Source organism: Sceloporus occidentalis, unplaced genomic scaffold (assembly GCF_023333645.1).
Source record: "Sceloporus occidentalis isolate IW3139 unplaced genomic scaffold, rSceOcc1.0.p SCAF_9, whole genome shotgun sequence".
NCBI lineage: Eukaryota > Metazoa > Chordata > Lepidosauria > Squamata > Phrynosomatidae > Sceloporus > Sceloporus occidentalis.
The window spans coordinates 20056697-20084241 of NW_028316989.1; the positions used below are offsets into that span (position 1 = coordinate 20056697).

General features: G+C 42.0%; 1 long non-coding RNA gene across 1 annotated transcript in view; it reads right to left on the reverse strand.

Annotated features, from left to right (window-relative positions):
• Positions 1 to 27189, reverse strand: part of LOC149307008 (uncharacterized) — a 44700-nt gene extending 17511 nt beyond the window's left edge. Inside the window, exon 1 of the long non-coding RNA XR_016282374.1 lies at positions 26831 to 27189. This is a non-coding gene — a long non-coding RNA (uncharacterized LOC149307008). The remainder of the gene's footprint in view (positions 1 to 26830) is intronic.
• Between the last annotated feature and the right edge of the window lie 356 nt (positions 27190 to 27545).

The following is a 27545-nucleotide window of genomic DNA, read 5'->3' on the forward strand; positions in this document are numbered from 1 at the left end:
TCTGATAAATCTTGAGACGGGTTCTTGAGTCCAAAGGAGACAGTGTATCAGTGGTTAAGTGAACCACGTGTCTGCTGGCACATTTCACACACATTGTGCAAAGACTGTCAGTGCTATAGTTCTCATGCATGCTATGCTTATCTGTACCCCACCTCCCATTACAGTGCTTCCCAATGCCGCACATTACCTACAATCTGTTGGTCTAATTTGTTCAACAGCTTTGCTCTCCCTTGGGAGCAGAGGTTGTTGGTCACAGAAGATTGATTAAGCTCTTGGTGAATCAACATTAATGAAAATCAACACCGCCTAATGAGTGTTTTTGTGGCAGCCTCATAAAAAGAAAGCAAACAAAATGAAAAGACAGATGACAAGCATCATCAACCTTTTGTCTCTCCACCCATCCAATCCTCTTCTTTTAGAAGGAGAAGTCAAGGGAGAAATTGATGAAGCCAAAGTAGGGCATGCAAGGAGGTCAAGGATCAGTAATTGAGCTAAGGTCAAAGAATAGACCATCTAGATATTTGTAAACTAGAAACAGAGCCAGCATGGTGTAATGGCTTGAGTGTTGGACTAGGGATCTTAGAGACTAGGGTTCAAACGCTACTGAACTAGGGGAACTCAATCGGTGATGTTGAGCAAGTCACACACTCTCAACCTCAGCAGAAGACAGTGGTGAACCTCATCTGAAGAAATCTCTGATTTGCCTTAGGGTCACCATGAGTTGGGAATAACTTGAAGGCACACAACAACAACAGACTAGAAAAGGAATTCCTGGAAAATAGACTGGCCATACAATTCATCTGGATTTTCTGTTTAAAGCCGGGTAATTTCAGGTGTCATCAGATTTTTCCCCCTGGTTTCAAATTCTCTGCTCTTAATTCCAAAGCACATCCAACACATTCAGAAGTTTTCCATTGATCTCCAGAATTTCAAGGAGATGTTATCCATTTAGAGAGCCAGAGGTGGAGTGTTGGACTAAGACCTGGGAGATCAGGATTTGAATAGCCACTGAGCCATAAAAACCCACTGGGCAGCCTTTGGGTGAGTCACATTCTTTCAACCTAAGATTAAGGCAATAGAAAACTTCCTTTGAATAAATCTTGTCAAGAAAATCCTAGGACCGGATCAACACAAGCTGGAGTCAACTTGAAGACATGTAACAACAATTGTTCATTTACAGTTTACCAAAGCTCAGGGTCCTTTCATTTCACTTGTGTCTTTCATTCTGATCTGTCTCTGTCTTCCCATCGCTAATAGACAGATGCATGTTTCAAAAAGCACAATAAGACAATGAACAATGATATGAAGACTCATCAGAGCCATACACTGCCTCCTGGAAGTGCACCATCAAATACTACTTGGTAGGGAACATGAGCAAGATATTACAATTGCACTCATATCTTCTCGTGTGTTTCTCCAGTTGGCCATTGACAGAAAATTGGACTAGAAAGAAATCTAATCCAGCAAGGGTCTTATTTTTTTATTCTCTGCCTGTGTTTTATTTAGCCAGGGGAAATTAACTGAAAACTATTTTGGCCAGACCAGTCTTTATAGCTTCTCCCCTCTTGTTTACTCTTCCTTTAGATCATTAATTCTCAACTTTTGTTTCTCCAGACTTTTGGACTTCAAATCCCAGAATCACTGACCATGTTGGGCAAGGATTCTGCAAATTGAAATCCAAAATGTTTGGAAGACCAAAGATTGAGAACCACTAGACTATCATGCTAGAGATCAGGATATAGATTCCTATCAAGGAACTGTATATAGGTTTGTAAATAAAAACAGTTGCTCCCAACACTTGTATGGGTGCTGACTATAATACAGTAGTCAAAGATGGCTATTAAACCTCACTGTGGCAAAGGGAAAAGTGAACAGTCAACGCTGGGCTTTACTGGAATAAATCAGCAATAGACCCTTCCTCTCTTGGAACAACCGTCACAAAATTATCATTGCTAATGAAAATTGGTCATGTTAATCTTCCCCCTGAGTTCCCCTGTTAGATTGCAACCTGTTATTATGTAATGCAAAACATTATTTTGCAGTGCTTTTCCAGAAAGTGGTAAATATACACTTACCAAAAGGGGAAGCTATTTTTAAAAATTCCATTGATCATGTATCCTGTGGGAGAGGCGGCATATAAATAAATTGTTGTTGTTGTTGTTGTTGTTATTATTATTATTATTATTATTTTATCTCAGGAGCTCACCATGGGTTGTGAGGGACAGATTAAAGGCAAAGACTCTGGTACAGCTTACTTGGGGAGGGAGGAGAGAGACAGACAGAACATACTGACATTTTCAGATGACTGCCTTGGCCTCATCCACCTGGGCAAATTCTTCCAGCTCAACTGGAGCTGGTATTCCATGGAGAGGACTGCTCTAGAAACTCAACTGCCTCTGATTGTATGCATGGCATTCATTTGCCCCATCTGATCTTGTACCTCTCTGTAATGCTCACACAGGATCATATTTTATGGATACCCCTCATTCCGTGAATGGTAACGGCTCTTGTAGCTCTAGTCTCAGAAATGTATTATTCATGCATTCCCTTGTTCTGATGCAAGCAAAGAAAACCAGATAAAGATTAATTCAGGGGAAAATAAACAGGCTTCTTCACTCTCATCCTTCCCCCCCTTCCCCGCCCTTTCCTCCTTAAATGACTTCGATCCGTTCAAAGAATGGCTTCTGTGTGTGTGTGTGTGTGTGTGTGTCTATATATCTGTTGATTGAGTTTCATTCTGTCTCTCCCTAGCCCCCCTTCTGCCAACCACAACTATCATCCCCTCCACTGCTCTCAATCCATTAGACAATCTTGTCTCCTTTGCATTACATCTGTGCTTCCTTTTCAGATGCCTGAAATATATTGTGTTTCACCTTTAGGGTTTTTTTAGAAGGGTTTTTGTGTGTGCAGAAAATCCCTTTCAAGTTCCTCTTTCTGTGAGGTTCTTTTCTTCTTACAGTCAAGTGCATGGATGTTTGCTGCCAGGAGAGTCTGCCTCTATTGTGTGAGGTATGCTCTGATAGCCTTTCTTCCCCACTTTTTCTATTGTCCCATATTGTCTCTGAGCCATTGTGATTACTTGAAAGCTTAATGTGACTTCCCACCCTACCTTGCTCAGAGATTTGGCCAGCCTGCATATAATTCTGTCCTCTTGCCCTTGCACATCTGAGGGTGAGAGAACAGGTGGTGTGATACCATCTACAATGCCATCTTGTCCAAGGAAAAAGCAGAGAGAAAAAGAAGAACTGAGTCAAGGTGTCTCTCAAAAGCTTTGCTTTGGAAAACATTTCAGAAATGTGTGTTGTCTTTTTTTACCCATCTCAGAAAACAAAGCCCACTTTCAAGAATTTTTGGCATATATTTCCTATTAGTTTAGGGCTGATAATACCTACCACCCTTTTTCTCCATGGCCTGAAATCACACTAGGTCCCAGGCACTGTGGAAAATGCAAAATGATGACCTCCCTGTCAATATGAAAAGTAGCAATAAGGCTAAAAGCCTTAGGACAGGAGAGAGAGGGATTTCCAGATCATGTGTCTAATCCAGAAGACAAAAGTTCACCAGGCAACCCATGGAGACATCCAGAAAGTCTCTACATCTCTCCCAAGCAAGTTAAAGTGAAGAGAAACCACAGGAAAATAAGTAGCTTCCTTATACTGAGTCTGACCATTGGTCCATCAAGAATAGTACTGTCAACCCTGGCATACTATGGCATACAGCACTAGCTCTCCAGGAATTCAAGAAGGATTCATCCCTCACCCTGTCTTAAAATCCCTGGTATTCCTGAGTTGTCTCCCATCCAAAACCTAACTAGGCTTGCCCCACCTAGCTTAAGACAAGAACATAGACAAGAACAGGATGGTGCTGAGAGGTAAATCTCTGATTAATAGTCATTAAACAGTAAAGATTTCCCTCCTAGTTTCCCTACTTGTTATCCCTATACAGGGTACAGGAAGACAGAGTGAAGCTATCCATGCTCTCTGCTTTCATAGCAAGAGTTGGCTGACACTTCTTCGCATCTTCCCAGATTTAACTGGAAACCCAGGGAAGGAAGAGGAAGGGAACTAAGGCAGGGTTTCCAGTTAAAGTCCCAGGTGAAGAAGGACTTTGGCTAAGAAACAGTTGACTTCAGGGGTAAGGCTGTATCCCCGGATACTGTCCAGCCCATTAGGAGCCACTGGGAGTGAACCGGGGGCCACTGAGAAGGAAACTGGGGCCCCTATTCTTGTTTTTCAAATAAAAGAAAGAAATTCTGCTTCTGCTACTTCTAAAGGTGAACCCCAACCTCCATGAAATTGATTGATTGGTTGTTGTTGTTGTTGTGTGCCTTCAAGTCACTTCCAACTTATGGCAACTCTAGCGCAAACCTAGCATGGGGTTTCCTTGGCAAGATTTGTTCAGAGGAGGTTTGGTATTGCCTTCTGGTAATTTTACCTTCCACTCTCCTGCTGTTGGGAAATTTTGCAAAATCACCATTATCATCACATCCTTCTGTCCACAAATAGTTGAGAGAGGTTTGAAAGACCATTTGAAAACAGCCCTAGAACAAGGGAAGAGGACCTCTTTCAGCCAGGCGACTACATCCTGTTTTGTAGGAATCCTCAGGAGCTGCACTCCAGTGACAGGTGGCAGTAAAAACAAAACGATGAGACCCAAAGTCCCGTGATATATACCTTAAAGTTCATACTGCCAGTAATGAAGCCTTAGGAGAGGGATTTTATGGGGACAGGCATTGTGCAAACAATAGAAAGCCAACAAATGAAGTTTCAGCAAATGATGGTGTCATGGGATTTTAAGTTTCCCTACCCTGCTCTAGAAAATATACATCTACAATGTAGTCCTACACACACTTACTCAAAAGAAAATCTCCAGGAGGTTCATTATTTTTTAAGGAAAATGGTGCCATGTAATGCGCAGTCTGCCACTCAGACGGATGGGATTCATTTTGATTCGTTGGTATTAATCAACAGGAAGAGAAGTAGGTTTCTCGAGTGCATCTTTTCTGCAAAGAAGAAAGACTTGCTTCATTTTTTAAAAAACGCTGCAGGAGAGGCTATTGCAGAGTAAATGGATGCAGCGAACTGCAGACAGCGGAGAAGGGACTGTAAGCAATGTGTAATGGAAGTGGGGGGAGTTCAGGTAATGATCCTTGATAGGAAAATATGGATGTTTACAAGCATGTCCTTAGTTTAATCTGTTCAGCGTTGGAAGCTATGCACTTTGGGCAAGAGAGCGTATCAAAAAGAAGAGGCACTACAGAGAAAGAAACTAAACTAAGTACCCAAATTTCATCCAACTCTAGCCCAGTCACGAATGGGAAAGAGAGTATAGCAGAGCTTGGGGAGAGTTAATTTTCTGTACTATAACTCTTAAGATTCCTCCAGCCAGTATGGCCAATTGTGGAAGTTGCCATCCAAAACATAATGTTTTCTAGACTCTGGATTATGCAGATGAAGGTGCACATGGGCAACATAGGTATTAATGCTTCATGGCTCCCATTCACTTCTATAGGAGAAAACAAGTGCTCTATGGTTGCCATTCCAAGGCTATTTCCAAGAACAATCACTAGTAGACCCTTGGAAAAACAAACAAGATGGATTTAGCTTCCTTTATAACTCCTTTGCTGAGAAGCCTCTTTAAATTTGAAGCTTGGCATTAAGAGTTAAGGGGGAGAAAACACCCATCCACTCACACCTCACACTGAAGAATCCCCCCAAAAGATTAGTAGACAGCCCAACTAACAGCAGCCTTGACATATGGACCAAAAGAAACTAAACCCTGGAGACAGTCCAAGGGAAGGTATATGAATCCCTGAAAAGGGTTAATAGTAGAGACCTTGAGGCTGGGAGACTAACCAGATTTCCCTGTGTAGGCCTTTGATCTGATTAGAGAACTCAACAGAAAGGCAAACTCTTCAGCTCTTGATTCACTGACAGGCTAAAGTCAAAATCCATTTCTTGCCTCCAGAAATGAATCTTTCTATACAAGGGCACAGGATTTATTGCTCTAGAAGTCCTGACATTTCGTGGCCCACTGCATAGGGCAGAGGCAAGTGTTATTTTTTAAAAAGGCGGAAATAGTACAATGGTTTGGAGGCACAGTAGCAGCCTATAAGTCAAGCGTACTGGTGTTCCTCATAATGCTAATGCTCAAGAGTATTAGCGTTCCTAATGTCAATTGGGTTAAGCGCATGATCTGGAAGTCCCTCTCCCTTCTGTCCAAAGGTTTTTTATTATTATTATTGCTACAGTGTGTTTAGAAAGTACCTCTTTCCCACTCTCCCCTGACTATTAAAAGGCCATAGGGCAGATCAGAAGGCAGAACTATGCTGATAAAGTATTGCACTCCACCAGCTGCCATGTAGGACACACACAGACACACACAATGGCACAGAACAGCAAGTTGTGGTCTCCTGTCATGTGCCCAGTGCCCACTTTCCTGCCCATGGGACTTCACAGACCACTGAAAAGTAACGTCCCAAACAAGAGATCCAAACCAAACCAGCTAGAAGTCTACTTCTTGTATTGAAAAAGAGGTGTTCCTAAATGTTAAAGAGCACAGGGGCCCCATATCCTATTTAGAAGTTGAAACTTTGGGAAGTTTCCGTAGCAGGCAAGTCATCTTTTTGTTTTTCTTCTTTTTACCAGAAGTCAAGGGGCTGCAGGCTGCAAAAGCAGACTTGGGTTTTGGTGTCACATGTACACATGTTAAGAGTTGCCTATGAATAACTATGCCTACAGACTAACAATTTCTCTACATAGTCTATACATGTATGTAGAGTAGTGAATGTTGTATGTGTGCACTCATCACAAAGGGTGCATTTACACTGGAAAAATAATGCAGTTTGACACCACTTTAAATGCTATGGCTCCATCCTCCAGAATCCTCGGATTTGTCGTTTTCCATAGGATGGAGCTATGGCAGTTAAAGTGGTTTCAAACTGCATTATATCTACAGTGCAAAGGCACCCAAAATCTTGAAGTATTGCTTGTAAAAGACATTCTCATTTATTGGATGAAATCCTGTTTGTGTTATAAATCTGCATAAGTTCCCTTGCGGAAGTAGTTTTGTCCAGTGCAAAATAATTGTATTGACTTCAAGTTAGCAGGAGTAACAGATGGAGTGCCAGTGCACATGGTTACACACTGTGCATGTGATTGTGCATGAATGTACATTTGCATTGTGCATGATGCACATCACTGCCACATAATTCCCTGTCTCCTCAGTAAAGGTTCATAGTCATTATTGATTTGAAGAATTCCCATACTACCTTTCTGTGCCAACCAAATCAGTACATAGATAACAAAGGGGAAAAAATATAGAATCAAAGGAAATTATGCCAAAAATATTTAAAGCAGCATTAAAAATAATAGTGTCGTTTTGAAAGCCAAGTTTAAAAGATGCATCTTGACATCCTTCCCAAATGCAGAGAGATAAGAGATCGGTTGCAATTCTAAAGAGAGCAGAGTCCAAAGTCTGAAATAAATAGTGGAGGAGAAAGCCCTTTTATTGTGGGCCTGACAAGCACATTTTACCTATAATATTTGTTTTAGCAAAGAAAGCATTTGTGGCTTCCCTCGGCCCATACAATACAGGTTATTCTACATCAGGCAATGGGAATGCATCCCTTACAGTGAAAATGCCAAGTAAGTGTTGGAGGTTCTACCTCAGCAAACACATCTCTGAGGGAAGCCAAAGGCCAGTTAAATCTCTCAGGAGGAGTAATGGCAGATTTCTTTTCTGCCCTCACCATGAAGGTAAGACTGAATCAATTGCAGAAAATAGGCACATAAAGAAGAAAATGTGATCGTTGCCCACAATTTATATGGGCCAAAGATTTCAGCTCTCTGTAGTGTCAAATTTGGGCTATTTTCATTGATGATGAAAGTTTTTATTACATTTTAGCTCTGTAGTGTTGGATGACAACTTTGGAGAGCAGGTTCAAATCCCTGCTCAGCCATGAAAACCCACTAGGTGACCTTGGCAAGTCACATGCTCTCAGCCTCAAGGGAAAGCAATGGCAAACCCCCCTGAACAAATCTTGCCAATAAAACCCCATGATAGGTTGACCTGAGGGTCACCATACATCGGGAACGACTTGAAGGCACACAGCAACAGCCACAAACACAAGTGGTTTGAGCATCAGACTATGACTGGAGACCAGGGTTTGTTTCCCTGATCAGCCATGAAAAGACACTGGGTGATCGTATGCATCACACACTCTCAAACCAAGAAAACCCCATGATAGGTTTGCTTTAGGGCCGCCACAAGTCAAAAATGACTTAGAAGCACACAACAACAACAAAATGTGAGACTGTCATATTATGGACATATCATGAGAACAAAAGACTCATTAGAAAAGAAAATAAGGCTTGCTATGGTGGAAGACAGTCAGAAAAGACCCACATTACAGGTGGATAGACTAATTCAAAGAAGCCACAAACCTGAGATTGCAAGATCTGAGCAGGGCTGCTGGTAACAGGGTGACTCAGAGATCTCTCATTCATTGGGTCACTATAAGTCAGTCAACTTGGGCCCAAACAGACAGGCCAAAATAACGCTGCTTCGGGTCACTTTGGAGGTATGCTGTTTAAATGACACATGCATCTTAAGAGATCAGAAGCTGCACCAAAGCTGCACTCCAGTCCTCAGGACTTCTGGCCTCTTAGGATGCATGCATCATTTAAACAGCATACCTCCAAAGTGACCCAAAGCAGCTTTATTTTGGCCTGTCTGTTTGGGCCCCTTGACAGCCATTAACAGCAACAAATTAGGGGAAATGGGTTGATAAATTTTAGTAGGGGATATGTCCTTTTTGGCTTAACTTGTAAAACCCATTGGATTTTCCAAAACAGAGAATGGAACTGACAGAAAAAACTTGGATGTTTACAGTTTTCTGGAGCTGTTGCATTTTAAGAAGTCCACCTCTAGATGTCTCTATGGACTGATTGGGGCAGAAGAGAAGGACTGATCTACTTTGGAAAATGTCCAACAGTCTAAGAACAGAATGGGAATAATCTTGCTTTCTCATAATAAAAAGCATAGCAAGTAGCCACTGTAGGTTTCCAATTGGTTCAACAACACTTACACCACACCAGGTCCTTTGTGCCGTCAGGGATTAGATTTAGAACTGCCATCTTTCTAGTCACCTCCCTGACCAATCTTTCTTGGTTATCTATTTATTTTATTTTATTTTTGTCTGGCATATCCATTTCCCTAGGTCTCTTTCACACTGCACAATTATAACACTTTGGTACCACTTTGCTTGCTAGAGAGCAATAAGTGCCTCACCACATTAAAAGCCTCTTGGGTTTCCATAGATGCAGCTGTCACCATTATAGCAACATGCTATAATTGTGTGATACATACAAAAGAGACTTCAGTCTTCATGAAGACAATGGGAATGTCTCACTAGGACACTTGATCCTTTAAAAGCTTCACTCATTTCAGTGATGATTTCAGGATCATCCTGAACCATTTTGGATACGAAGGGTAATATGTCCTGGCACTAAATTACTTTTGCATATCTGTGCTTCTGATTATGTCAACAGCTCTGTGGAGGACTAGAAGCTTAAAAACTCCATCTTCCATTGATGCAGGAGATCTGGGAGAGAAAGTGTGCCATGCTGTCATAATGAACAGTTATTGCAGAAACTGCTTTTTCCTTCATGGTGGTACCTGAAATCACATCACCAGCATGGGAGTTTCTGAGACAAAAGAAAACATAACCCAAATTACAACCTTGTTTTCTCTCTCACCCCCTTCCCCCAATTTTCATTTGTGCTTTGGGTCCCTTTTCCTTCCCTCTTTGACTAATTACAGTTTGTTAGTTGTTATGGCAACTATGGATTGCTCTAGGCATCCGACTCTAGTGATTGGGCTGCAAACGGAGATGTCTGAAGAATACAGATGGTTTTTCTTGGGTTATTTAAATCCTTTCTACCTTTCCTTTCCACCCCCCATGGTCAACACCCAAAGAGCTGTCCAGATTGGTTATTAATGTCCTTACTCTTGTCTGAGCCCAGAGCAAAGCGGCAAAAAAACCCCCGCTTCCTAAGGCAGTTGCAAACCTTTGCTTCCAGCCTGGGGCACTGTGTGGCATTAAGGGAACTGCTGCATTTCACAGTGATAACAGACAGGCCCTGCAAAAAAAAAAGTGACTTGTGAGCAACATGACAATGATGGACAGATCTTGTTCTAAACACTACAGCTTTCAGGCTGGCATTTAACAAACACCGGGTGCCTATTATGGCTCATTCCAGCTCTTTCTCTGTCACATTATTATTTAGACTTCATCGATTGACATTTGATTTCAATATTTAATATTGGATGGTGGATATAGCAGGTGATTAAAAAAGAATGGTGCAAAGGGAAAGCTGCTCTTATTCAGTTTTGCACCATTATTTTTAGAATGGCTGTTGTTGTGCTCCTTCAAGTCATTTCCAATTTATGGTGACCCTATCATGAGGCTTTGGGGATGGAGAGTGTGTGACCTGCCCAAGATCACCTTGTGGGTTTCCATGGCTGGTTTCCAGAGTCCTCTTGAAGTTCTGATGAAAGAATCAGTAAGTCTCATGAAACCAGTTGGATACCAGAAGCAACACACAAGTTTTCCCACTCCCTGGGGTACTGCTCTGCTCTGTGAACTGAGTATCTCCAAGTGTGCCTCCGCTATTCATACAGTCTGTGGGAGACCAACAGTCTAGGGTACTGGGGTCATTAAAGGGCAAAATATGTTGAGGAATAAAGCCTGAGGCAGTGGAGAGTTCACACCCCAGGAACACCCAAGGAAGAGTCAATGCAGCCTGCAAACCACTGACAGTTGTCCACACTGATCTATTAGATAATATTGTATTAGAACCTAGACTGCCGTGAATTCTGCTTTTGGGGTTTTCCTTGCTTGGATGGTTATTGCCTGTCTGGATTGTACCAGGCTATTGTTGGAAGAGAGGAACTGCTGTACATTACTACAAAAAACATCAGTGCCTTTCTTCCTCTGTTGATAGCCCTCACCCTTTCCACAGTTCTGGTGACAGTCCAGAGGAAGGCAGCTGCCATTCAAGATAGCCAATGGTCAAGATCCTGCAAGCATAGTGTAATAGGTAGTATAAAAGTTCCATATGCAGAACTCTCCTACTTCATCCCTGGCACCACAAACTCCATGTCACTGCAATAGCTCCACTCTTCTTTGGCTGGTGAAGACCAAGGAAGTATGGGATTGGAGAAGGATCTAGATATGTTCCTATCACAAGATGGAGACCAAGGACTTCTCTCATCAATATGGCATCTGTTACCACCCTTCTTGAACAACTGCTGCCACCACAAACTAAACCCTGGAGCTTATCACATGGCTTAATAAATCAATTTACCTCTACCCATCTTAAATTTTAATTCGGCCAGGATCCTGATATTATTGCAAGGTTTTGGCCACCTAATTTACCATCTGAATAGAGCCTGGGTCCTTCTCTGCTTCCAGGAGCACTCTGGCAGCCATTTTCTTAACTCAAAAAATTCTCGGATTTGAAAAGAGCCGCAAGGAGCGCTCCCAGCAAATTAGGAAGCAAAAACCTTGTGATAATATCAGGACGCTGCCCAAATTAAGATTTAAGCTGTGTACGGGTAAATCAGTTTATTAAGCCATAGGATAAGATCCCGTCTCTCCTATAGCATTATTGCAGCTGTCCCAGGTGAGCCAATATGATATAGTTGTTTGACTGTTGGATTATAGGTTGCCATAAATTGGAAATGACTTAAAGAAACACAACAACAACAACAACAACAACAACAACAACAACAACAACGTGTTCCCAGAGGGACATATATATGGTAGAAGAATGATTTGTTAATCAGAAGGTCAACGTAAAGATTACTTGGTGAACAGAAGCTTATGATTACAGAATTTCAAGGCTTGGATCTTATTGTTATTTATTTAGCTCCTCCAAATCCTAATTGACTCCAGCTCACTTCATTCTTTCACTGTCTCTTCATAATCCTCTCTGAACCTAACTGTCCTCACTGACCCAAAAGATACATTCCTTTCCTTTCACTGTCTCCTATCTCCACTCTTCACTGTCACTTCTCTAACTAGCTAACTCTAACTCATATCTCTGAGTCTAGCTAATTATTGGCTCCGACTGACTCATCTCTTTCCCTGACAAACTGTCATGCACACCAGCTTTTTTAAAACAACTCTCCAAAACATTCAGCCCATCGCCAATTGTGCCCAACATTCCATGCTCTCATGCCCTCCCAACAGTTTATATACCTTATTACATATGCTATATATCACATATGTAACCATACTTTCTCTTACTTTCTCTAGTCGAGAACTTCAGAAGGACATCTTCCACCAAGGCTGAATCTACAACTGCAGGTACTAACGCAGCTTGACACCTCTTTAACTGCTGTGGATCAATGGTATGGAAGTCTGGGATTTGGAGTTTTAGGAGATATTTTACTTTCTCTGTCAAAGAGTTCTGGTGTCACAAAAAAAACCCCTACAGATCTGAGAATTCCATAGGATGGAGCCATGGCAGTTAAAACAGTGTCAAACTGTATTAATTCTGAGGTGTGTCAGCAGCCCAAAAAATACCAGCATTCCCTGGAGGTCTCAGAAGATTATGCCATTGGTCTGCATCTGACTATGAACTTTATCGCACCTGTTTTTGTCTCCGTTACGGGTACGGAAAGAGGACACTCTTGTGCGTGTGCAACCTGCCAAAAATGGATTTTATCGCATGCCAAAGCATCTTCCAAAAGGCCCCGTTCCATCTCCCGGTGCCAAGCCGTCCCCATTCAGTGCTGACAGGCGCCATTTCGCTCAGTCAGAAGACTTCCAACCAGAATATTTCACGCACCTCACCAGTGATCAGGGACAGCTTGGAGCCGGAGGTTGGAATGGGGCCTTTTGGAGGATGCTTTGGCATGTGGTAAAATCTGTTTTTGGCAGGTCATGCTCGCACACGAGTGTCCTCTTTCCATACCCGTAATGGAGACAAAAACAGGTGCGATAAAGTTATATGTAAACATAGCCTTCAAGTCTGGTTGGTATCACTGCCTATCTGATCTCATCTATTCTCCATCAATCACTGAATGGCTGGGGGTGCAACAGTGAATCAAGGGGGCATGGATCACAACAGAAGGAAGAAAGAAATATCAGCCTCCACAACAACCTAAATAAATAAATAATGAATACACAAACAAAGGTGGAATAACACTTGCATATGTCACTACAAAGATCCTTAAGTTTTCCTTAGTCTCTGCTATATGGTAAAAGAAGAAAACAATATTTGCATACATACAAGCTGTGCTTGCGTAGCCTCTTTTATCAAAAACATCTAAATCAAATTGTACATTGCTATTTTGAATATGAAAAGTTCTTGCTTGAAAATCAAAAACTCCAAGTGTTTGCAACTTATGTCATTGTCCCTTTGCCATTTATTGATTGCACTGTTTAAATTTAATTTAAGCATGCACACACACGCACGCACACACACACACACACACACATATCCTGTCCACAACTTACATGTGCATAAGTTGCACTATACATGCAGAAGGGTTAGTCTGACATTGCACAATAACCATATTCAGCTGACCTTCATGGAAATGGAGTTGCACATGTGAAATTGCTGTGCATGCATATAACCAAAAAGGATACAGGAAAGGTGCAAAGATGCAATAGTTATCCAGGCATGGCCATTTCTGTGCATGCCTAGTGCAATGTTACTTTTCCATATGGTGCTGATGATGTATATATAAATATATAGACTCCACCTTTGGATATTTATGCTGAGATGATGTGAGATTTTGACTACTGTCGTGACTCCACTGCAAGCAGTGTTGGCAGCAAGGTCTGAAATTTTGGCTCTGGCTGGATGTTCATTTCAATATTGCAATGTCAGATACAGGCTTACAAGCTGACTCTCTTGAGGGGGTCCTCACAGGCCATCACTTGGATATCTAAGCATTTGTACCACATGAGGTAGTAACTTAGTGGAAGTATTTAGTAGGACAGTGATTTTCACTACCTTCACCCCACCAAGGAACAGAGTAGGTAGCATAGAGCCAAAATTTCCAGGTGTGGGGAAAGGTCTGAGCATGGATGTTAGGAATCCTTTTAGCAGTGCAGAATGCTGCAAAGGTAGGGGATTTTTCCCTATGAAAACCATAAAGCTCTCCAAGACTGGTGTCTACCTTTTTCTTCCCAACATAACTGTGATAGAGTCTTCATGGACTTAAAAAACATATATCCTACATACTAGAAACATTTATCTCGGTGGAAAATGAAAGCAAACGTGGTCCCCCTCACCCACTTGACCTTTCGGACAGAGGATATTAATGGAAGAGTCATACACTCTGGAATTCAAATTGGCTTCTTCTAGTGACCTTTATAATAATATTGTTTGGGTTTCTCCTGAACTCCTGTAGCCTTTGTTTATCATTTCCAGAAGTATTATCTTGACAGCCTGCATTTGTCGCTTCCGACATTTCAAAGATTAAAAATTGGGACATTCTGGTGTTCTTTCAATTACTGCTTTTTCCACACCTAGGATGACTGCCGCTCCCCACGTTTTTTGAAGGCTTGTTTCCGCCTGCTGTTTATTATGCATCCCACAGCAGGATATCGACAGTGGATTCAGCAGCACAGCAGGTTAGTTAACTGTCCCTAAGAGATTTGGGGGTTGGTTTTTTTTTTAACAGCAGATCTTCTCAACTATTAACAAATAGAGGGGCTTGGAATTAATCTGTTAAATTTATTATTTTATTTGCAGGGGTAGCTGTGGTGGCTATTTAACAAATCCTAACACAAATCCATCAGTGATACCTTCATTGGCCAACCGAAATGAACAATATACTTGTTGCAAGCATTTGGAGTTCCATGGGCTTCTTCATCAGGCAAGATGTTACAAACCAAACAGGAGGAAAAAACAACTGGAGATGTTAGTCAGATGCCTGCATGTTGTTTCAGTCCTTAGTAAAGATGTTATGATGGGGAGGATATCTTTTGCAGGCAGGGTCCTCCTCCTTCTGGCCATGTGGCAATAGGGCGATTTTCAAAGTCCAGGAAATTTGAAGTCCATTTGCATCTCAACAGGGACCCCTCTTTGGCAATTCAATATGTCTCCATTCCAGGCTCTTTGTAGGCAGAGAATAATGGATTCCTCAAGAAGTCTCCATGCAAAAACATGAAGAAACCCATGGAGCTTTGAAAGCTTGCAACAAGTATATTGTGCCTTTTGGTTGTCCAATAAAGGTATCACTGATGGTTTTTTGTTTGGATTCATTATTTTATTTGTTCATTATTCAGACTTTCTTCTGGTACAAGGCCCAGGGTGAATTGAAGCAAATTAAAGCAAACTAGATTATCAGTTTGGTACAAATGTTTAAAAACTATTAAACAATTTGATTGAAAACACTAAATTAAAACAGGTTAAAAACATATTGAAGCTTGGGCGGGGGGGGGGGGGTAATAAAAGCATAACACACACACACACACACCCATTAAAAGACTCTTCCAACACAGGAAGACTGCTAAGGAATACCAAGTGCTGTCGGCTAAATCTCAGAGGAAGACAATGGCAAACCACCCCTAAATATTCCTTGCTTAACAAAACACTATGAAATTCATGAGGTCACCATAAATTGACAGATGTTTGTGAAGTTGAAGGCTTTCATGGCCGGCATCCATAGTTCTTTGTGGGTTTTCAGGCTATGTGGCCATATTCTAGAAGAGTTTATTCCTGATGTTTCTCGAGCATCTGTGGCTGGCATCTTCAGAGAATGCTGCTTGATTGCAAATGGCTGTTGTTGTTGTTGTCTGCTTTCCAGTCATTTCTGACATATGGCAACCATAAGGTGAACCTATCATAGGGTTTTTCTTGGCAAGGTTTGTTCAGATGAGGTTTGCCATTGCCTTCCCCTGTGGCTGAGAGCATGTGACTTTAGATGACTTGAAGGCATATTTGTTCACGCATCAGTTAAGAGCCAAGGGTATACCTATATAGAAAAGTCTGTCTGGCCATCGAAAGCAAGCAAACAAGAGACCAAAGTGAGTCTCCCAGGGGAGTGAATTCCTCAACTTGGGAGCACCCACCAAGAAAGATCTTCTCTGTAACCTCACCAAACATGCTGTGATGGGGTTAGGATAGAGAGAAATCCCTCCCTTGAAGATCTTAAAAGTCAGGCAGGTGCCTACAAGGAGAGACAGTCTTTCAAATAGTCTGGACCAGAGCCATATTAGGCTTTCTAGGTCATATAGCCAGCAATTTGATTTGTGCCTAGAAATGCCCTGATAGCCAGCAAAACTGTTGCAACAAAGAAGTTATATGTTCCTTATAGTCTGTTACCTGTAAGTCATTGGCCAGAATTTTGTTGATGAACTGCACATGTGCAACTTGAGGTTACGAACTTGTATATCTTGTTTTGGATGGAGTTCAAGTGCTATTCACTAGCCCCTTTACACACCAGCCAAAAACTCCCCAATCGCAGCATCTGTCAAACTCCATTACTAGAGCTATTAAACAGCCAGAGAATGTGGAGGGGGAAAAGAAGACACCCAAGTAACTGAGGCTGCAGTTTGTCCTGGCTGCTTTTCTCCAGAGGGCTCCAGTTCTTCATCCTTTCCTCTTGCAAAGGGACCTTTGAGACTAACTGAAAAAATGAAGATGGTAGCATGAGCATTCATAGACTTGAGCCTACTTCCCCAAATGCATCTGAAATAGGCTCAAGTCTATGAAAGCTCATGCTACCAGACAGTCTTTCAGTTAGTCTCAAAGGTGTGACGCGATTCCTTTCCATACTGATTTTCCAGACTAAGGACCCGAACAGACAGACCCTAAGGGCTGGAGTGCAGCTTTGGCACAGTTTCTGTCCTCTTAAAATGCATGTGTCATTTAAACAGCATATCTCCAAAGTGACCCGAAGTAGCTTTATTTTGGCCTGTCTGTTCAGACCCTAACATGGCTATGTCTTTGAATCATTTCCTCTTGAAGAACTGCAGTTTAGCCTACAACTCTCACCAAACTTACATAGCTGTGATGCTCTATCTGGAGGAGACCTGCTCAAATGAAATGCAGGAACAGGAAGAGGGGAACCAAGATAACTGTTGTAGTCAGAGTCAAAAGAGGCAGCATTGTCAAAAACAAAACCCAGATTAATCATAACATTTTAAAAAATTCCAAACAACTGATGCCTTTTGGATCTTTTGCTCCAAACCTTGTAAGTCAAACACAAATCGGCAAATAAAACGCAGCAACTGAAGCACAATGAGCACATTTTACACTGCTGTACATGGTTTTCCATGACATTAATGCAGGCATTTTGTCCTGTTGAGCATTGTAAAGCACCAGTAACAAAGGGGCGGGAAATGCCCTGATTCACTTTAAAAGGAAAACACTGAAGTAATTGGGCTACTCTGCTGCTATAGACAAAAACACTCTTTGGTGATCCCCAATGTTTTCTTTCTCCAGTTGCATGTTGGTTCTAGAATTTTTCTTCCCCACGGATAGCCAGCAGAGGAGTAAGTAGCTGCAGAAAGTGTTACAATCTTATTGACTGCTGGATTCACTGGTAGGAACAGCTATCTATGGGTCAGAGTTCTGTCTTGGCCATGTAACTGCTAGATCCTATGAATATTATGAGCCCTGGTGCAGAATGGAAATAGAAAGGTAAACCTTGGTTCAGAGGAAAACCTGTTTTCCAGCCTTATAGAAGTGGGTCCACAACTATTCACAAGTCATTTACTTCATATCATGGGATAGTTTCTTTTGGAGACTACCACTCATGGAATCTTACAGCTAATAATTTCACTTTTTTGGAAAAGAGAGAGCCAAAGTAGTGTAGTGGTTTAAGTGTTGGAGATCAGGGTTCAAATCCCTGCTCTGCCATGCAAACCCACTGGATGATCTTGGGCAAGTCACACTTTTTCAGCCCCGGAGGAAGGCAATGACAACCCCCCTCTGAACAAATCTTGCCAAGAAAACCCTGTGATAGGTTTGCCTTAGGGTCACCATAAGTCAGAAATAATTTGAAAACACACAACAACAACAACAACAACAACATTCCCAATCTCTGACAGATATACATAACAGCATTAGGTGGCTAGCTAGACAATTGTGCAAATCTGCATTAACTCTGGAATAAAATGCTCTTTGGATGTCAATAACCAGAATTCCCCATCCAGAATGGACACTTTCTATATTTTATGGAGGGTTCTGGGAACTGTAGTCCAAAGAGCTATTTCCCCAAAATTGGACTCTGTCCCTCAATCTCTCTCAAGCAATGTCTTCCAATGGACCTTGCAGACCTCAAATGGAATTCAGTGTTCTTTAGGCCTCAGCTGTTCTCCAGCAAAATGCACTCTTCCATCTTCCCAAGTCTGCTCCGGCTTGATCTGTAACACCTCTAGGCAGGCCTGAAGCTTTGTTATAAATGAGCTGAGGCAGTGGCATTTCCCGGGGGAAGGATCACTAGCTATGTGCAAGGGCGTTTTCGCCATCATTAGCTGTCTAATTGTGTGCCACGCGGCACGGAGCTATTTAGATGTGTGACTGGCGATGATTTATTGATTACTGCTCCTTTTGTAAAGCTTTGTTTTCTCATTTCTGACAAATCCAGTGACTAGTGGTTGAGTTTGATTTCTCTTTTTTCTTTCCTTAATGAAAAATTGCTTTGAGCATTGGTTTGAAATTTCCTGTAAATACACACACACACACACACACACACACACACACACACACAAAGCATAGAACCACCCACACATCCGACAAGCACAAAACACACAGAGGAAAGAAAACAATGAAGCAATGCTGGAGAAAGTCGATTTGGCAGGTCCTTTGACCTGCCTTACTTCCACATACACAATCCGGATTTTAGATAGAACCAAGCCCAGTGTCAGGTAAAGCCCCAAGATGCTCATCTTTAGTAAAGAGGTCCTAATTTGAGGGTTCTGTTTTTGTCTTCTCTTCTTAAAAGATATTATGGGAGAGGGAGGTCTTTTAAAAAAATGTTGGTATCCAGAGTTTCAAAGGCTGCAGTTCAGAGAAACAGATGTTTTGGAAAGCTGACACCTTTACTATCCACTATCCCTTGAATTTACCTACAGCAGTTACAGCTATGGACAGATACTATAAAGGTTGGTGATTTCATAGGCACAGTCATTCCCTCTACCAGAACAGATGTAGGTATTCTCTGCATGGCTACTGCTATGACTTGTTGCTCATCCTGCTGATGAAGAGCCAATCTTCAAGTGACACAGTCCACTATACTATTACTATCCCCTCCAAATGTCCTGATGCGGCAGGAGCAATCCCAGTTAATCCTCTGTCACCCCTGTTTTACAGCTGCTTTTAAAATATCCCAGGCCCTGTACAGACTGCCCCAAAAGGGCGGTCTGCCAGCGCCTTGTTTGCTCAGCGAGGAAGCTGCAGCGGACAAACCGCATGGCTTCCTTGCAGAGCAAAAAGAACCTGCAAAAAGTGGGTTCTTTTTGCGCCGCGATACAGATGCCGCAGTGCGCCAATGGCACACTCGCGACATCAGTATCACACCGTGACATGAAGATGCTAAGCGCCTGTCACATCAAAATGGCAGCACCTATCTGTACAGGGTGTCACCATTTTGATGTATGGAATACGTGCTAGGGTTGCGGGGCATCTGTAAGCGACACCCCGAGACAACCCTAGCATGTCATCAAGATATGCCACGAGGCCCGTCTGTACCAGGCCCCAGTTTCACTCTATTCTTCACACTTTCCCTCTTTGTCCCCAGTTTATTTCAACTGCTGCAGATTGAATTTAAAGTACAAAAGAAGTTTGCACCCAGTTAATTCAGCAGCTGGGGGGGGGGGGGGAGTGGAAAGGGCAAAATATTATCTTCCCCTGTAGGCTCAAGCAAAAGCAAACTGATGCAGCCCCTCCTAGTTTCTGTGTACTTCTTCATTAATATCTTTTGCCATCTTGATCATTGTCTGAAGTTGCTTGGCTTTATGGAAATAGGCCAATCCTATTTCCATGGAAATACTTGGAGCCTCAGGCCCGAGATAGATGTGCCGAACGGGGTGTGTCAGCGGCGTTACTAGGGTTCTGGAACCCTAGTATGCAATGGCAGTGGCCTGATGGTGGCATCCCATCCACACGGGTGCCGCCATCTTGACATAATGGACACACAGCATCCGCAGCACCACTAAAAGAACCCCGCAAAATGGGTTCTTTTAACTCCAGAGGGTGTCACGCGGTCTGGTGGCTGCGGCATCCCTCCGGAGTTAAAACAGGTGCCTGCAGTCCGTCATTTTCTGGCGGTCGGTACTGCGCCTTAGTTTCTTATTGCTTTTTTTTAAATGGGACAATATAATCTTTCCTTCATGGGCAAGATGCTGAATCACGGTATGGAAATATTTGCCATCCAGACACTTCAAGTTAATGGCTGGCTACATAAATATAATGAAATATTAATACAGTTTTAAAAGTCCCATTTGGATGCAAGCCATGCAGTCTTCCTTGGCTTCACGATTCCTGATAGATTTGAACATAGTGTGATACCACACCACTGAAAAAGTGCAGAAAAACTGGCCAAACCTACAACTCTATGAAAATTGTAATGAAAAGGTATGTTAATCCAGGTCCTTCTCCACTCCCATATTCTCTGCGTTTGTCTAGGAAACGTTTGCCATCTTGTGGACATTAAGAAGACGTACAAGAATGCATTCCTCTTCATGGAATTTATTTTGTTCTGCTTTGGGACCTCAGTATCCTACAGCCATCAGATCTTTTCTAATCTTGGAATCTTAGCAGGGTCAGCCCTGGTTAGTATTTGGATGGTGCTGTAGGCTATATTTCAGAGGAAGGAACTGGCAAAACCACTTCTGAATACTCACCTAAATCAACAGGTGAGTTGAAGGCATATACACAGATAGATCTGCTTCAGCACTACTCCCCCACACACAGCTCCAGCACCAATCTCATGGAATAAGTAATCCCATTCCATAAATTTATTTATTTATTTATTTATTTATTTATTTATTTATTTATTTATTTGCGGTATTTATACCCCACCCTTCAGCCCTAAAGGCTCTCAGAGGGGCTAAAGGATTGCATGGTTTGTGAATGTGATGGCATTCTCACACTACATAGGCAATCACATTTGATTACATGTGCAGCAAACGATGACAAGTGATGAAACATGAAAGTGAGAGCGACTCAGGGCAATTTAAACAAATAGGGGAAACCTTTTCCACAAGGATTGATTCTCTAAAAGTATATGGGGGGGTGAGTTTAACAGTGCCAAAAAGGTTTATGAATAGTGAATGATTTTGAATCTGCCTTATACAGCTATGGCCAAGATCTTGCATTGAAAGATGTATTCATTCCCCTGTCTTCCACAGGATTCAGTTTTCTCCTGTCTGCCCCCTCCACAACCATTTAATGGCTAGCAGAGTGCAGGGTGTTTCAAAGAAGCATCTGACTATGGGCCTACAATCACATGCACAATAACAACATCCGGAAGGATGCCTTCATCATTCTGTATCTGGTTATAGGCAAATAGCCAGAAGGTTTTATCACATTCCCCTCCTGCTCTTCAGTGACCACTAAATTGCTAGGGAGGAATAGGAGGAAGACAAGTCCCATGGCAGTTTGGGTCATTGCATGAAGGAGGTATGTATTTCTCCTTCTGCAGTGACCAAAAATGCTCAATACACTGGTGTAACTTTCAGTTGCACATGTGTCACTAACAGGATGCCGGTCCATAAGTATGTCTGATCCCTTCTCATGTACTTTTTGAACGTTGTCAGTACAAGACACAGTTTTCCCCCAAAACTGAATGTATATTTTAACCAATGTATCTGAATGACAGATGTAGAAACTGTAGAAACCAGTTTAAGTGCCCTATGAACATGCATGTGATTACATGGCGCAAATTAGGGCTATAAGAATTACTTCTACATAATGTTCTTGTCCTTGCAGAGAAATAGTGCTTTGATACATCAAGACTTACCATCTTTAACAAAAAAGTCAAAAGATGTTTTGCAAAAAGTATAGGCTGGCATCCTTTTGGTGACTTACAGATGTATAAGTTCTATTACACAAGTGGTTGTAGGGTTTATTGTTGTTTGTTTGTTTGTTTTTTGATAATGTATATCATCCCTATTCATCTGAAGGTTAGAAAAGCAGTGTTAGACATATCATCCCATTGAACATTGTTGCACAATGTGGCATGTTCTGCACTGTGCATTGTTGTGCATTGGTGCTATGGTTGCACATGGTTGTGCATTGTGTATTACACGTCAATGCACAATGTTCATTTGGTTGTATACTGTTGCAGTTTTGTTACAAAGCAACATAGTGCAACAGATGACTGATTCTCAGTGTAAAGTTATTCTACATCTCTTCAGCCATAATCTTCTTTGAACACAAATCTGTTGCAAAACCTCTGCAATAGGGTTCTGATAATGAAAAACAATGGGAAAACATGCAAAAATTATTCTAAACTCATCCATCCAGAGAAAACATCTCCCCCCCCCCCCGCCCTTTCATTCTTGGGTTTAAGGACAAAATAAATCATGATGCACATCCCTAATGTGAAGTCCATTGTGTTCAATCCCAGGAAAGTATACATACTATTACGACCTTAGAATATACTCCTCCCTGTTCAAATTGTAAAGTGCCATCTCTGCCAGTCATTTCCGCATTCACAAAAAACCATTGGTGTAAAGCATATCTTGGTGGATTTTGCTGAATGAAATACTACAAACATTTGAAAGGACAGCATTTGATACCAACCCAGAGTCGAATTATGGCACATTTGAGTCCAAATAAAGAAATGTGTGGATTCAGTTAACTGAGAAATGAACTCCACTGCACTGATTAAACTGTAGATTTTATCACCCTGTGCTTCAGGAAAGATGATTTTCCACACATTCATATATTAATATACTTTGCCATAATTAAATGCACAAATTTGATCCAGGCACTTTTCCAATATAATCTCTTTCCATTATGTGTGGCTATTCCTTTGGTGAGAGCTAATGTGGTGCAGCAGTTTGTGTGCTAGACTAGGATTCTGGGAAAGCAGGGTTCAAATCTCCACTTAAACATGGAAACTCACTTGACAATCTTAGGCCAGTCATATTCTCTCAGCTTCAGAGGAAGGCAATGGGAAACCGCCCCTGAACAAATCTTGCCAAGAAAACACCTTAAAGACATCATACATCAGAAATTACTCGAAGGCACACAAAAACACCATCAACAATCACAATAATTCCATTACTGCTTAATTACAGAAACTTAAATATGGAGGATGTCACATGAAACTATGTGCATGCATGCACACACACACACACACAACTTAGTTTCCCACATATGAAACAGTTGCCTGTTCTGGTCATGTTGGTTCTTTTATCCCCATCCAAGGTCTTAATAATAGGGATTCAACAAAATGCACAAATGCTCTGCAGCAAGAAAGGGTGTTTCAATACATCAAGACACCTCATGAAGAAAATGGTCAATCACCACAAGATTTTTCACAGAAGTGTGACAAATAATGGGGAAATGTGCAAGAAGTTTCATAATCTTACCCTAAGAGGGGAAAAAACTTTTGAAACTAATTCTCACATGTGAGAATGAAAAAGGAAAGATTTATATTGTGCAATAATAAACCTCACTCCAGGCACATCAGCCTGTCTGTCTGCATTTCTTCCTGCTTCATGCAAGATCTGTCTTGGAAATGAGTTTAAAAAAGAGTGGACAGTGTGCAGCTCATGAGCCACATGTGGTCCATAGAACCACTAAAAGTGGCTCCTGATGCTCCCAAGCCCCAGAATCTGAAAACAAATATATTTTTCACGCCACTTTTTTGTAGTTTTTGTGAAAATATGGTTTGTTTCCCCTAGACTCCAGAGCCCTCCAAACATTCCACCCCCAAAAACCCAAAATCACCCCAAATCAGCCAAAATGGCAGCCAAAAGTAATATCACATCACTATGGTCATGTCAAAATGCAGTGGCATGGCCCACCAGGTGGCTGCAGGGAGGAATGGCCCTCTATATAGTTGCCTGGATTAGAAGGTTGAACAGGTGAACATTGCGCTTTCTTGCTTTGATACTTGCTTTTGAATTCTTCCTTATTTCCTGAAGAGGATTCTTCCAGGTTTCTCTCCTCTATGGAGTCAGAATTTAATCTCTTCGGCAATCCAATCTCCAACTATCAACTTCAGAACCTACCTTCACCTGGTTTATTGCAATGAACATTCTTACAATGTTTGCATGAACTTCTTGTAGACATGCAAAGTTCTGGATCTGTTAAGGAGAAACTATGGGCATGCTGTGAACTAGGAGCTGTACAATGATCCTTCAGTTCAAGTCCCTGAACTAAATCTGTGACCTACTCACCGCTCACATCCTTACTAAGTATCTCAGCATCGCATCCACATACACAACCTAGTAAGATCAGCATTGGGATAGACACATTAGATGTTCAGGATGGCCCTTATGATTAACCTATTTTCCTTCCCACAATGGGATTTCTTCAGAGATACCTTAAAAGTATACTTACCTTGTAATAACCAATCACAAAACAAAATATACTAAATGCAAAATATGTGATCAAGAAAAAGAACTGTATAATGTGACAGAGATTTTTCACCATTTGGGGGAGCACACTATCCAAAGCATGTTGAACCTATTGCCTAGTTTGACCCTGAATTCTAGCCAGTCCTTTGATTGCCTCCAGCTATGGAAAACAGCTTTTAACTATGCATCCCAGCTAAGAAAGCTAGGTATAAACTAATATCTTTATCCTTTGTATTCAGAATGCAATTTCTGCCTATAGAATTAAACTAGCTGAAGATTGAATGATTATAGCATCTGGCCAGATTTTTAGGTTTTCCATTTCTTTGCCCATCCGCTAATATTTTGTACCACCTTATTCTGATGAGGAGTTCTGGAGAACTGAAGGCTCACATTACTTTGGCGACATTTTGATTTGTGACATGATGCAGCTTGGAGTTTCGCTTCACTTTGAATGTACACACCATACAGCTCCTTCTGTTTTATATTGTGATATAATGATAGGAGGCTTGTCTCTACTGAGCTACCAGTCATGGAACTTTTCTGGCATCTTCTGTTTTAGCTGTGTATGTTGAGGTCAGCCCTGGCTTGTACTTTGGGATGGGATCTTTCAAGATAGTCAATTGCACATGTAGCTCTAGCAATGAACCTGCCATCGGTGAAGGAAAGAGCGGATCCTGCCACTCACACCATGCAGGCTGGAAGAGGCACAGAATTGGCCATTTATCAAGCCGCTCCAGCTCTCCCAAGCTCCCAAGTTAATCCCTCAAACACCCTTTCAAAGCTGTAGATAAACACAATCAGGGGCATCTCATCTCCCCTGACTCTCACATCTTTTAGCCAGGCAAACAGATAACATTTAATACAGATTGAGACAGTTTAAGTAAAGGTTACCGACTAACCTTTCTGGGAATGGTTGTTGCTCCAGAACATAGCATTTTCACTGAATTGCTCTGCATTTCACCTGTTATTTTAGTGTACAGGGGAGGGTGGGGGGACATTGAGAAGCAGACACCAATCATGATGATGGCAGAGATAACAACATAGGAACAGAGAGATGTACGTAGGGAGGAGGGTTTGAGGGGAGAGAAATCTTCCATCCAGCAAAAGTGCAGACACACACCACACATTACCCAGAGGGAGGTATTTTCATGCAATATGTTTCCGAGCATAAAAACCATCAATTGCAATTTATCCACAACTGTCATCGGAAACCATTAGCAGCTGAGGCAACAGCCAACATACATACACACATTGTAAGAGAGAGAGAGAGAGAGATTCACCAAACATTTACAGCTCTCAGCTTTCGTCTTCTGCAAGGATATCGTATCACTAGCAGAAAGAAAGGGAAGTAGATTATGCTTTTTCTTCCAGTGCCTGCCAAAGACTTTCTCTCCACTAAACAACACTCCTCTTTAAAAGATGAGGACCAGAGACAAGGGGTATGTATGGGAGGTGGAAGAGGCTTTGTGCTTAAACAACTAGGATCAAAAACTGATATAGGACAGATCAGTTTTCTACCCTTTATGAGTGTTTCTGAGGAATGCCTTCTCTATTGCAAAATGCAGTTCTTACAGGGTGTCTCTAGTGCAGTCAGAACTACCCCAGTCCCTTAGATTTCAGGGCCAAAACATGAAACCTAGGAATGACCCTTTAAAAAGTCACAGGAGGCATCCCCTGATGATGCCATTAAACATAACATTGATAGTGCCAAGAACAACTGCAGAGAGTATGCCATTCAGAAAAATAAAAGTCTAACAATTAAGAAAAATACATATACACCCAGTTTTGTAAGGCAGTGAGATTCCTCCTCTGTGCCCTGAGGACTGGAGAAAAGGAAACAGGCCTTGAGATCTGGGAAGTTGACCTGTGGCATCACTGGAGGCTACCCTCCAAGACATCAGCAGGGAACATCCTACATCTCCGGTTTGGCCCAGAAATCTGAAGGCTCCTCACCTGGTGCTACCCTGGTAGGCACTCATCACCTGAGTTTGCCATTCAGAGGAGGGCCACCAAAAGGGAAAGAGGGTCATGAATAGTGGCCAAGCACCCAATCCTTTTTATTACCGACTCCTTAGATTCTCTTTTGGCCCTGCATTCATCACACATCTTGGCAGCTCATCAATAAAAGTGGGGAAATGTCTCAAAACCTGTAGCTGCCAAAGAGAGGGAGGACGGGAGGAGGGGGAAAAAGTGCTGGCAAATGACAGGGCCCTTATCTTAATTACTGGCTTATTTGCATTTAAATGAAGGTTATTCTATAATTACCAGCAAATGTTTTGTGTTGGAGCTGAAATACTTCTCCATGGGCTGTCAGTTCCTTTCCATTTCCATTTTCTTTCCTCCTTTCTTCTGCTTTGTAATCAGCTGACACACACTGAGAACGGCATTTTTTTCTGTACCCTTCGCTTCCTCCATCGCAGACAGGGCTCCGTTAATCACCTTCACTTTCGAACACAGAGGGACCCACAGTGCTTCCTTCATCTTTGCATCTCTGATGGGCAGGAGGAAAGGACTCTTGGTAATGGAGAACTGTAGCAATGCAAAGCAGCTGGCACACTCCATTTTGCACCTTTCCAAGAGACACGGAGGAAAATTTAAATTTGTCAGGCTGTTCATGACAAGGGCTAGCCTCTGTCCTGGTTTGGAGGATCGCTCAATCAAGCCCATTTCGAAATGACGAAATCAGATATGTGCTGGAGGGAGATTCTACATCTCTCACACTCACTCCAGGATGGAAATTAGCAGCAATCCAGGTACCAGAGGGTAGCTTTCAGGTTCCTGTCAGTATATTATATTCATATTTCTATTCACATCCACCCTTTTGATTTGGTGGGAACATGGAAGAGGGCCTTCTTGGGGGATGCTTCCAAGGTTTCGACCTCCCTTCCCTGGAGGCAAGGCTCCTCTCTGTCCTATCACCCGCAAGTCGTGTATCTCAACATGTATCTCTCAGGTTGGGCATGGAAGGGAGGAAACCTCT